The sequence below is a fragment of the Suricata suricatta genome, chromosome 9 (genome assembly GCF_006229205.1).
Source record: "Suricata suricatta isolate VVHF042 chromosome 9, meerkat_22Aug2017_6uvM2_HiC, whole genome shotgun sequence".
Taxonomy (NCBI): domain Eukaryota; kingdom Metazoa; phylum Chordata; class Mammalia; order Carnivora; family Herpestidae; genus Suricata; species Suricata suricatta.
In genome coordinates, this window is record NC_043708.1 from 8,192,104 (window position 1) to 8,201,436 (window position 9,333).

At 51.9% G+C, this 9,333-nt stretch overlaps 1 long non-coding RNA gene across 2 annotated transcripts in view; it reads right to left on the minus strand.

The window, feature by feature from the left end:
* Positions 1–777, minus strand: part of LOC115302886 — a 2,792-nt gene extending 2,015 nt beyond the window's left edge. Inside the window, exons 1-2 of one of the 2 annotated variants that reach the window (XR_003913687.1) lie at positions 393–777; positions 193–249 (exon numbers count right to left, since the gene is read on the minus strand). This is a non-coding gene — a long non-coding RNA (uncharacterized LOC115302886). The remainder of the gene's footprint in view (positions 1–192; positions 250–392) is intronic. The other variant, XR_003913686.1, reaches the window with a different exon arrangement.
* Positions 778–9,333: the final 8,556 nt, after the last annotated feature.

A 9,333-nucleotide genomic window follows, 5' to 3' on the forward strand; every position in this document is an offset into this window, starting at 1 on the left:
AGAGCAGAGGGAGATAGCCAGTCAGGTATTGGCGGCAGACAGCATTCCAGGCCGAGATCTTATGTGCAAAGGCCCTGAGGCAGGAGGAATAGCTGAGGGACGGCATGAGCAGGAGGAAAAGCAGAAGAGGGTGTGGGTGGGGGCGGGGTCAAGGGCTTGCAGGTCACAGGGCACTCTGGCTTTCTCTCTCACCTTCACATGAGGTGCCTGGAGGCTTTGGAGCAGAGCAGGAACGTGGTCTGACTAGAACTGGAAAAATCGAGGCTGCACTAAGAACAGATGGCAAGACGGATACAGAGGATCCACTGGGGGCGCTGGTAATACTCCGGCCATGGCGACGGTGCAGAGGCAGGAGGGGGAGGGGAGACAGGTGACAAGGGTCAGATGCTCACCCAGGTGTGTTGACAGCATATTCGGGTCTTCTCCCACAGTCCAGTGTGGGGCTGACTGGGGCCCACAGGCCGGGGTTTGAGTCCCGGTCTCTCCTTCAACCTGCTGGTCTCCGAAGGAACGGACTTAATCCTGCCAGAGCCCCGGTGTTTCCTTATTGGAGAACAGGTGCCGTGAGCCCCTGAGCACAGCCTCAGGCATACAGTAAGTGCCCACTAATGGCTACACTTATGGTCACTCTTCTTTTTTATTGTTGTGCTACTGAGATTTGTGAGGTCAGAGACTACACAGACCACAGAGACACATTGTTTCCAAGCAGCACGGGGAAAACGCCCCCTCTTGTAGCCATGCTCTCTGCTCCAAATGAAACCGCAGCGTCCGCTTGGGAGCTCAGGACACTCTGACCCCACCGTTTTGACCCTGTGGCCATGCCAGCCTTCCCATTGTGACCTCAGGGTCAGCAGAGCCCCCGGTGACACATAAGAACTTTGAAATCAAAATTATAGAGGAAATGACTTTAGGGGGTCAAGAACTATTTTTGGCATGAACTCCACTGAGCTAATTGAAGCCCTGAATCAATTTCCTATGGAGCATGAATGGCCTCTGCTTTTTCCTATTTCCATCAGAAGTTTTCCAAAATAATTTCACAGGATCTGCGCACAGAGCTGCGGCCCGGGACAGCGGGAGGGCACGACAGGGCTCGGATTCACCTGTCTACCCCATCACGTCTCCTGCAGAATGGCTTGTCTTTGGAAGCTGTTCTTTCTATCACATTCAATGGGGATCTTGCTGCAATGACAGGGTTCAAGACAGCAGCATCCTTAGGGTCAAAAAATGGTGGAGTCCAAATAGCAGGGTTTTACCCTTGACCTTGGTTCTGCTTCTAGCACTGCCAACTCCCCTGAGCTGTGTGGCTCCAAGGTCTTGGGCTTTGCTGTGACCCTGGCCTTGTGGGGCGCCTCTAACGCGCATCTCGGACCTCTGGCCACTTCTCCTGGTTCCCGCCCCCATCCTGACCTGGGCACTGTGGCCACCAAGAGCATCCTACTCCCCTGCCTCCCCCAACACACCTCTGGCACACAACCGCCGCTTCCCAGCCCGCTGGTGGGCACAGACCTGCAACACCCCCCCCAAGGCAGAGGCGAGCCGTGGTGCCCATGCGCCCCAGTACCCACCTCGCCCCGTGAGGACTCTCCAGGGACCTGTCTCCCCCCGCACACCCCCCTCTTCTTAGAGCATTTACTCATTCGTTCTGCAGTGCTTTTAGGGAACCTTGACCCAGCGCCCTCCTGTCTCCTTTGTCCGCTCATGCATTCGATCCACAGCCTTTCTTCCCTCCCTCCCTCCCTTCCTTCCTTCCTTTCTTTTTTTCTTTCTTTTCTTTCTTTCTTTCTTTCCTTCCTTCCTTCTTTCCTTTCTTCCTAAGTCTATTTATTTAGAAGTTTATCTAATTTAAAATTTATTTATTTAAAGTGAATTTATTTAATTTACCGTTTATTTTTTTTGTTTATTCTCTTATTTGGTGAGAAAGAGCACATGCGAGAGAGTCAGAGAGGGTCAGAGAGAGAGGAGACACAGAATCTGAAGACAGGCTCCAGGCTCTGAGCTGTCAGCACAGAGCCCAACATGGGGCTCGAACTCGAAACCCTCAAGATCATGACCTGAGCTAAAGTCGGACACTTCACCGACTGAGCCCCCCAGGCCCCGTGGCACATCTCTTAGGGCTGGTGTAACAATTACACAAACTCAGCACTTTAAGACGCACAGGTCTGTTCCTCTGCTGTAGGTTGGAAGTCAGGCATGGGTCTCCCTGGGCTGACGTCAGGGTCCTGGCGGCTGGGTTCCTGCCAGAGGCTCTCAGACAGACCCCCCTCCTGCCCTCCCACCCCCTCCCCCACCTCTGGAGTCTGCCCACCCCTTGGCTGTGGCCCCTTTGCTGCATCTTCAGCTCCTGGAGGTTCGGCTGTCCTCCGCTGCACAACTCTGATGCTGCCTCAGTTCCCACGTCTCTCCGTCTGTCCGTCTCTCCATCTCTCCATCTCTCCATCTCTCCATCTCTCCATCTCTCCATCTCTCCCTCTCTCGGTCTCTCCCACCCAGACTAACTCCGCCTTCCCCCACGGCTTCTAAGGACCCTTTTAGCTATACTGGGCCTGGGTCTCCTCCCCGGATAAGCCAGGATATGCATTCTACTTAAAGGAAAACTGATTAGCATGTTTAATTCCCCTTTGCCACTAACCTAAGATTTCACAGCCTGGGGTTTAGACCTTGGACGTCTCTGGGGCGTGGGGGCGGAGCTGACCCCACCCTCCTTCCCTGGCCTGGCGCCTGGGCCTGCGGACACCAGAGCTCTGTGAGCCCCAGCGCACGGGTGACCGCCAAGTCCGGTCCCAAGAACAGCCGCCGCCCTCTCTCCTCGGCCCGGCTGCTCGGCCCCAGCCTCGTGGTGCGCCTCCCACCTCGGCCTTTCTTGGGGGGCTCCCCCTGCCCTGCTCCTCCCTCTGTCCCCCTTCTTCCTGGGAGGGGACCCAAGGGGGCTGCCTCCTCCCCCTGCTGTTCCCCCACCCCCGACGCTGGCAGATCTAACAGCACTTCCCCCAGGGCATGGGATCAGCCACCTTGGATCATTCTGGCATTGTCTCCTGCCCCCGGCCCTCAGCTCTCCACTCCAAGCCCAGCCCGGACCTTCTGAGTCTGTCCGCTCAGCTCCGCCTTCCTCAGGCCCCCACCCTGGGCACCCCCGCCATTCTGGAGCCCCAGTGCCCACCTGCTAGTCTTGCTACAGCTGCAGGGAGCAAACCATTCCCGTCATCAGTGCTCCATCTTTCAAAAGGACTTAAGACAGCTGTTTATTTTCTCAAGGGGACAAACCCACACCCACGCCCTTACTGCCCTTCTGCCATGGCTCTGTGAAATTTTCGGTCACCTTTCTGTAGGAAGATTCAGGAACTCTTTTTTTGGTTTTTTCATAATGACATTCAATATTCTAAACATCTCCACTCCTGGTCATGTGTTGATATCTTAAGTTGCTGAGCCTCAAAGGAAGACGAAAAAGCATCTACTCACCTGGAAGTCGTGTCTGGTGCAGTGAATGCTGAGAACACCTCTGTGACAGAGTTCTAGAACAGATGTTTCTTCTTCACCTGTTAACATGTACCCTGCTCCCCCGCCACCCCACCGAGAATGTGCCACCAGATTATGGATGTGACCACCTGCCTCACTGTTCGGAAGACAAATTTTCCTTTTTTTTAAGTTTGTTTGTTTTTAACGTTTTATTTATTTTGAAAGACTCTGTGACTGGGGGTGGGGCAAGAAAGAGAGAGAGAGAGATGGAGAATCTCAAGCAGGCTCCACTCTCTCAGCACAGAGCTTGATGCAGGACTCAGACTCACGAAATGTGAGATCATGATCTGAGCCAAAATCAAGAGCTGGATACCAAACCGACGGAGCCACCCAGGTGCCCTGAACAAACAAATATTCTAAGTAGAGTCCATCTGTGGTTTTCCATCTCTGTGCCCCAGAGCTCACAAGATTCCCAGAAGTGCCTCCGGGGCGGTGCTCACCGGCTCTCGGCACGACACTGGATGTGCAAGACAGTTGGGGATCGTGAATGTCATAACACCACTGTGTGGACTCCGCCACCTCTGGGGGAAAGGAAGAGAAAACCTAAGAAAGGAATAGCTACATTAATGAACGTCTCTGCTAAATGCCAGATATTTTCCAAATGTTAACTTCTTCAATCCTTACAACAGTTCTGCAGGGCAGAGACTCTCCCCATTTTAGAAATGAGAGAGGCTGAGGAAGGTTAAGTGCGCTGCCTGTAGTAGCCACCTACTGCCACTGTAAGACCTTCCTCGGGTCAAACTGACCCTAATGAAAAATTACCAACCGTTGTTTCACTGTCCAGCCTTTCTGCTTGAACAATCGAGTGTTGGGAAATTGAGCTCTGCGAGTCCTAAGATGTAACCCATAAATTATAATTTAAAGGTTAACTTGTTTTCTAAGATACTGTTGCTAGATCCCACCCTTTAACCGCAAGGTTCTCGCTTCTGTGAACCCGCTCCGCCTCCCCTTCAGACCTGTGATTGGTCACTTCAATCTCTCTTGAGACAAAAAACTCTAAAATTAATAGGTTTCTGCCAAATCTCATGGTTGTGTGTCAAAATGTGATTGAGCCCTATGTAATGCTGTAAGCTTATGATTGGTTACCTCAATGATGACTTTTTCTGCTTTGCTATGACCTATATAACCCCTGAGCTTCAGCACGGCGGTGCTCTCTCTCCTGAGGACTTGCCACCACCCGGGAGGGGCTGTTCAGCCGAACTAAAATAAACCCATATACCATCTCCATTTGTGTCCCTGGGTTTCATTCTCGGTGACTCACTTCAGGAGGGAAAGGTCTAACACCGCTTAACAAATTACTCGGACACCTTGTAACTCAAAACAACAAACTCGTACCCTCTCGCCACATCCATGCACCGGGGATCAGAGAGGAGGATGCTTCTGGCCCAGAGCTCTCATCCGTTTGTGGTCAAGGTATTGGTGGGAGCCGTGGCCGTCTGAAGGCTTGACCGGGGTCTGAGGGAGGCGGAACAGTGGCAGAACCACAAAGATGTCCCAGCCCTAATCCCTGCAGGGTGTGAATGCTGGGGTACGTGGCAAAGGGTAATTAAGGTTGCCGTAGGAATTAAGGTTGCTGAGCAGCTTACGGGGATTATACTGCGTTATCCCGGTGGGCTAGTGTCATGACAAGAGGAAGGAGACAGGAGAGGCGACAGCAGGAGAGCACCAGAAGGATGCCACGTTGCTGGTTTTGAAGATGGAGGAAAGGAGGCCCCAGGCTGAGGGAAACAGGCCACTCTAGAACCCAGAAGAGGCAAGGACATCGATTCTCCCACAGCGACTCCGGAAGGAGCACAGCCCTGCCCGCACCTTAGCTTTAGCCCAAAGGGACCGTCTACAGAAACGTAAGATAAATTCGTGATGTTGGAGGGCACCTGGGTGGCTCAGTCAGTCAAGTGTCATGATCTTGCAGTTCGTGAGTTCGAGCTCTGGGCTTCTCTTTCTCCCTCTCTCAGTGCCCCTCCCCTGCTTGTGCTCTCTCTCTCTCTCTTAAAATAAATCATTAAACTTAAAAAAAAAAAAGCGTGTGATGTTGGAAGCTGCTGGTTTTGAGGTGACGCGTGGTGGCCGCAGAAAACAAATACAGGTTCTGAGATCGTCCTCGGCTCCTCACCCGACGCCTTCCTCCGCGGGCTCCTGAGTGCTCTTCCCACGTGGCCACGTCTTCCTCCAGAGCAGGTGACCCAAGGAAGCGAGCCAGGAGGAGGTCACGACGCCTGCTAGGACCTACGTCACAGGCCAGAGTCCAGCGTCTCCACCACATCCGGTTCTATCCCTAAGTCCAGCTCACACTTAAGGAGCTGGGGATAGAGCTCTCCCTTTGCAAGGGTGGAGTTAACAGGCATTTAATTGTGGGCCTGGTCGCACTGTCCACGGTCACACTCGGTTAGGCAGTAGGCTGGAAAATCCAAAACACAAACATAAAGCCCCAAGCCCTTAGGTCTCTGACTCCACGAAATGCATAGTCTCTCCCTTTCACAGAACTGCACAGATGATTCCGAGGCAGACACCTGGGCCTTGCTGCATTAAGGGGGGGGCAGAATCTTTGTCCCCACATCCTGGAATGGACAGGATACTTTTCAATATTGTTTTTTTTTTAGTTTTTTCTTTCATAGTTTATTGTCAAGTTGTTTTTTTTAACATTTATTTAATTTTGGGAGACAGAATGAAAGCAGGGGAGGGCAGAGAGAGAGGGAGACCTAGAATCCAAAGCAGGCTCTGAGCATTCAGCCCAGAGCCCGATGCAGGGCTCGAACCCATGAACCGTGAGATCATGACCTGAGCCAAAGTTGGACACTCAACTGAGCCCCTCAGGCACCCCACTTTTCAATATTGTTAGATGCCAAAGGGCGTGTTGCCCTTTCAGCCAAGATGAGGCCTCACTGGCATTAGCATGATATGACATCAACTCAGTTTGCTGATACTGTGACCGGAAGTCACAGATGTCTTTAATAATACATGCAGAAGCTAATGCTATTCAGAAAGCTCCATCTGACAGACATCTTTCAAAAGTGTAGCCTCTCTGGGCAGCAAATGGAGAGCCTCTTGGTAGGGGAGGGGCTGGGGGGGTCAACATTCTGCAGCACCCTTCTCATTGTACCAATGGGGAAACTGAGGTCCAGAGAGGGGAAGGCCGCACCCAGGTCACCCTGCGAGTTAAAGAAATCTGGGCTTGGACCAGGGCATCGTCTTTCCCAAGTCAGTGCTCATAGCCTCCAAAGAAAAGGATTTCTTTAAAGAGAGGACAGGCAGGGACATTACTGAAGAATTTTCTAACTGTTCTTTGGGGCAGACTTCCTTGGTTCTTAAGGCAGAAGGTTAATGAGGAGGGGCCATGAATGTGTTTCCATGGGAACTGACCAGAGGGAGGTGGTGCTCGCTCCTGGAAGAATGGTCCAACGGGCAACACTAGACTCCGGGGTGGGCGTTTCCTCTCTATCCTGGCCAGTCCCTTAGAGGGGGCATTCAGATGACTGGATGCTTTGAGCTTCCAGAATAATCCCCAGGACTGGCCCTTGCACCTGCCTCCTGCAAGGCTCAGACCTGTGTAAAGATCTGGGAAGAATCACATCCCTGCAAAGGACATCCGTCCCTGTCCCTGCTCAAACCTCCATTTGCCTTGTGTCTCTCTCCACATGGCCCACCGGCCACCCCACTGCCCCAGCCCAAAGCCTGAGAGTCGCCTGGGACTCCTCCTTCTCCCCCATCCACGCAGCTGGCTGAATCCTGAGTGGCATCTCCATCAGGAAGGGCATTTTGCTGCAAGCAATGGAAACCTGATCTGCCTTATTAAAAGGACATTGAGCTAAATGCAATATGGGATCTTGGGATCGATCCTAGAATACAATTAGGACATTAGTGTATAAACTGGTGAGGTCCAATAAAGCCCATCCGCGGTTTGGTTAATCATAAAGTCCCCGTTTCGGTTCGTAGTTCTGACAAATGTGCTGTGTTCATGTAAGATGTCAGAGCAGCGGAACTGGGGAGAGGGGTGAATGCAGGGACTCTGTATGCTCTTTGCAACTTCCCTAGAAATCAAAAGTCATTCCAAAATAAATAGTTTCTTTAAAAATCTGAAGGCACCTGGGTGGCTCAGTCGGTTAAGTACCCAGCTCTTTGTTTCGGCTCAGGTCGTGATCTCGTAGTTCATGAGTTCAAGCCCCAGGTCAGGGCTCTGTGCTGGCAGCTTGGAGACTGCTTGGGTTCTCTCTCTCCCTCTCTCTGCCCCTCCCCTGCTCTCGCTCTCTCTCTGCCTCTCTCAAAATGGTTAGATAAACAAAATATTCTTTTTTAATTTTAAGAATGAATAAATGTTTAAACGAAATGCGGTGTATAAGCACAGGAAATATTACTCAGCTTTTAAGAAACATGATACGTTCTACTGCATGGCTGAACCTCGAAGATACGATGCTTCGTGAAATAAGTCAGTGACAAAAGACAGAAAATACAATGACAGTTCCTGGCACAGGGAGGAGCCACGGGAAATGGGGAGTTAGCATTCAGTGGGTACAGAGTTTCAGTTGGAGTTCTGAGGGGGGACGGTGGTGACAGCTGAAAAACAATGTGTGGGTGCTTCATCCCCCTGAACGGTGCCCTTAAAAATGGTTAAAATGATAGATTTTGTTATGTGTGGTTTACCATGATTTTTTTTTAATTAAGAAAGACACTGGGGAGGTCGCATTCCTGGGGGGACTCAGAGGCTACACAGCCAAGGACTGAACCCCAAACTACCCCGCAAACCAGGCTGGGTGTGGACTCACGGCCAACACTGCCTGGCACCGACATCGCGGTGCTGGCCCCTGGCCCCGGCCGCTGCCGACCCGGAGGTCCTGAGGGGCCACTGCTTCCGCAGCCACCTTTGCCAGTGTGTCCCTGGTTCTTCACAAATTTCTGATCCAAAGGACAAAAGGTCATGTGCCTGTGGGCTGGGTGCAAAGGGCTCTGGGAAATGGAAGCTGTGTGATTTGCATCATTTTCTATTGTGCGAGGCAATTTCTTGCTCACAGGACAAGAAAGTTGTCCTAAATAGTTTGGAAATACGGCCCTTTCTTCCATCCACACCTTCCAGTTCAGTCCAGCAGCATGTCTTGGTCCCAACACCCCCCTGGCTGGTCTCCACCGGCGTCCCCTCCCTGTCAGATCTCCCCTGCAGCCTCTGTGTCCCCCTGGGTCCCCCCTCTCTTCCTTGCACACATCCTTGCACCATGTCACCAAAGACAGCCAGGTCTGCCCCCCACCCCCATATCTCTCCTCCATAATCTCCTTTCCACTTCTGGTCTAGAACCCTCCGGCAGGTTCTCATCACTTCCTTGCTGGTCCCCAGGCCCAGGGCAGTCTCAGCTTCCCACTGGGATGCCTCCAAGTGAGATAAGTCAGTCAGAGAAAGACAAATACCATATGATCTCACTCGTATGTGGAATTTAGAAAATAAAACAAATGAACATGGGGGAGGGGGAAAAACAGACGACAGGGGGGAGGGGAAGCAAACCATCAGAGACTCTTAACGATAGAGAACAAACTGAGGGTTGCCGGAGGGAGGTGGGTGGGGCATGGGCTAGACGGGAGATGGGCACTAAGGAGGTTCTTGTGATGAGCACTGGGTGTTGTGCGCAAGGAATGAATCACTAAATTCTACTCCTGAGGCCAATGTTATCATAAATGTTACCTACCTAGAATTTTAAGACTTGAAATAAAGTAAAATAAAATAAACCAGACACTCCTGCAATAAACCAAGGCACTCCTCTGGTCAAAACCCGCCTACCACTGGCCCCTCCCTGCTTTCACGCTAGAACAGCAAGGCCCTAGCCTTGCATCGCGCAC